Source organism: Larimichthys crocea, chromosome XIII, assembly GCF_000972845.2.
Source record: "Larimichthys crocea isolate SSNF chromosome XIII, L_crocea_2.0, whole genome shotgun sequence".
Classification (NCBI taxonomy): Eukaryota; Metazoa; Chordata; class Actinopteri; family Sciaenidae; genus Larimichthys; species Larimichthys crocea.
In genome coordinates this window covers 24,821,427-24,824,719 of record NC_040023.1, presented here as the reverse complement: position 1 = coordinate 24,824,719, position 3,293 = coordinate 24,821,427, and the positions used below count along the sequence as shown (strand labels likewise).

Genomic DNA, 3,293 nt, shown 5'->3' with positions numbered 1-3,293 from the left:
ATGGCATCACTTAGGAACACACATGTGAATGTGCGCACACAGTAAGGTGCACAGAAATGCAGTAGGATGGTTTGAGAAAAGGCGTATTATATACAGACAAAAACATACAAATTCCCCAATAGCCCTGGAAGGTCAAGCTTATTATTTATTGTTTTACTTTCTATAAAAATAAGTTCTAGACTATAGCTATTTAGGACAAGTTATTTTAAAACAGCTTGACACTAAATGTATGCACCTGATGTCCCTCTCTTTGGCATAAGATCCATGCCAGTGGTGGATGTGATTATCCAAGTGACATGGCATCCAGACTGATCCCAGCTTTGTGCCACCACCGTGAAGCCAAGACAGGAAGAACAGCCATCCAATATTCCAGTTTTTGCATTGTGACGTCTTATAGCCTACTGTATAGCCACCCAGCTGGTCATCCCTGGCACTCCGCCTCCTGGAGGGAGGCCAAATAGCGCTAATAACTGTTAAAATATACCAGTCCTCCCCAGCGCGTGGACCACCTAAAGAGGCCATGCTTGACTGGAGGGAGGAGAGCACTGAGGCTGCTTCGTGCCCCGGCTCCTCAGGCTTAGGAAGGCTTAGGTGCGGATGTCATTTGCTCTTTCTCCCTGGTCAGAGTGGCTAGCTGCTAATTGTTGCCCCTGGTCTGTGAGTTGAGCTTGTGTAGCTGAGGAGAAAAGGCTTGCCCAAATTGAAATCTGAGTAGCGTGTCTGAGAGTCGGGGAGACTTCCACTCCATCATGGATGCAGTTTTAAGACACAGTCATAATTCCTTCTGGGCTAATTTCATCATCCAAAGAAACATTATTTTGTCTGTTCGCTGTACCAAACTCTATCATCCTTTCCTCGTATTTTGATTCCATTTCGCTGTTCATTGGATCATCCTTGCAGTTTGCCAAGATGACAAATGGCAAGTCCAAGAGTGAAACTAAAAGGGCCAAGGGCCAAGCTCGAAGAAACTGAGTCTAGTTAAAGTCAAATTCAAAATGAGAAATTCAGAACGTATCTGCCCCGTATCTGAGAACTCCCAAACACCATGGGTCTAACCCTAACCCTGACCTTAACTCTAATCAAATAATAGAACTTTGGGGTCATTAAATAATTATTCATAATGATGAGGATCAACCAAATTGGACCAGGTAAACATTTAACTGGCTCTGCAGGGATTCAAAAATGGCTTAGACCAAGGCAGACAAAGTCTAATGTTTCAGAAAAGTGGTCCCGATATTAGCCTGAAGTACCACAGCTCTGCCTCCTTTCCCACTCTCAATCCTCCCCATCATTTCCACGCATCTCTTTTCCCGTTCCTCTGTGTAAAGCTAACTGTCAGATTCTCTCCGGCTTATTAAAGGAGTCAAACGCCTGCGCTGCCATAACCACGTGCTGATATGATTTATTCTCTCCCCCGAGGACCCTTCTAATGAACAGAGATGTATGCTCAGCAGCCCTGTACATGTAACCTCTGTGTGCTCAGAGGACGACCGCGCTGTAATATGATAAGTGCCTTGTCGATAGGCTGTATGATATGCTAATCATACTAAAACACGGTGCCTCAGGCTCTCCCCTTGTTTATTTATGAAGGCTTGACCTGAGGGAGAGCAATAATCGGCTTTTCTCTGAACTCTCTAACCCTGGGAGCCAAGGGAACCGCCAATCACACACATCTGAGTCCTATAATTCCCCCACCTCTTTCCCTCCATTCCCCCTCAACCCGAGCTGAAATGGCAGATTTATGCAAACAGCACTGTGTGTGCATTTTCCTGCCCGCATTTGTCCAGGGCACATGTCAAGCGATCAAATCATTAAACTAATTATTAATTGGGACTGACGTAAACAAGTTGTCAGCACCCTGCCGACTTGACTGTGTTCTCAGCTCAGCAAAGATAACACATTGACCTGATGTGAGTGCACATATTACAAACCTATCATTTGGACATCAAATTGTACGACTTTATCTGATGCAAATCCAGGACAGGGAAGTTGCCTGGTGTAAAAAGTTGCATGCGTAGAGTATAAGTTACAATTATGGTGCCCTTTTTTTTAAAGTCTTGATGACTGATAATAAGAGGGCATACATTAACAGTCACCAGGCCAGTTATTTAAGTAACACAGATTGAGCTGCATGTTATAATAGCATTGCTTGTAACCTTACAATATAGTATTAAGTATTTGGTCTTTAATAACTTGTCACTGTCAAAAAAAAACGTCTTTTTCTTATTAACATTTTCCAATGTAGCCAGTAATACTTTATATATTATACTGTGTCACACTACTGTATCTGCTCAATGACTTATCAAGCACACATTAGTGCAGCACAGCAATTTAGAAATCACACAATCTGTCTTTTGAATTTCGTGGTCAAACCATGCTCCAATTCTGATTCTAAATGATCTGATTTATGCTTTGGCACAAAATCATTATCCTCATTATCGGTTACTTCAGCTGTATCTTCATTTTCAGGCTTACTGTCATCAAAACACTCCAGTAAAAGCTGCTATCGTGGTACAGTGACAGCAATCTCGGAACCCATCTGCTAGTGTCTGATGATGATTTAGCATTCAGGGAGCCAGTGTTTTGGGCCTCTGGTGTAGCCAGCAGATATCCAGGAAACGCATAATATCTGGGCTAAGGCTTCAAATTTCAAACACAAGAATGACAAGAAAGACACATGTTAGCTAATATTTATGAACAAATATCTGCATATCCAATGCAGACAACTTTTTAAAAAGCTGACAAAAGGTTTCAAATTATCAGCACTACCTGCATACCATACCTGCATACTTCAGAGGCAAAGGCAAGTCAGTGTCTCTTAGCTTCAGTGTTTCTTGACTTTGACTTTGACTGCTTGTGTCTGGCTATAGATTGGCTTGTCATGAGTACAGCTCTCCAGCCAGTGCAAACACGAGACTGTGCAAATATTTTGAGGAAGAAGAGAGGCTGCTTTGAATGGCTTGTGAATGTATAGCGTACAATGTACATCAATCAGTATGTCGCTACTTTATTTATATATACAAATTTTTGTAGTTGTATCCACAAAAGTTCAATTTAAAAAAAAAGTACCTTTATTTATTTATGTTCATAATAGTACTCTTTTTTTTATACAGTGTGAGTCTCAAAGTATTAAAAAAACAGTGCAAATGTGTCTCGGGGTGGGGCGTAAATCAGAGCTGGGGTCTTGCATCTGTGAGCTAGGAAACAAAGGTTTGTTTGTCTGCCTCAATCACTCTTGCTCATGAAAGCAGACACTTACTTGAAAAAAAAAAAAAAAACTCCTTTTCTCTCTT

At 41.6% G+C, this 3,293-nt stretch overlaps 1 long non-coding RNA gene across 2 annotated transcripts in view; it reads left to right on the top strand.

The window, feature by feature from the left end:
• The window catches only part of LOC109140875 (uncharacterized), a 53,012-nt gene that overhangs the window by 26,481 nt on the left and 23,238 nt on the right, over nt 1-3,293 (top strand). The gene's annotated exons all lie outside the window — the stretch shown is intronic.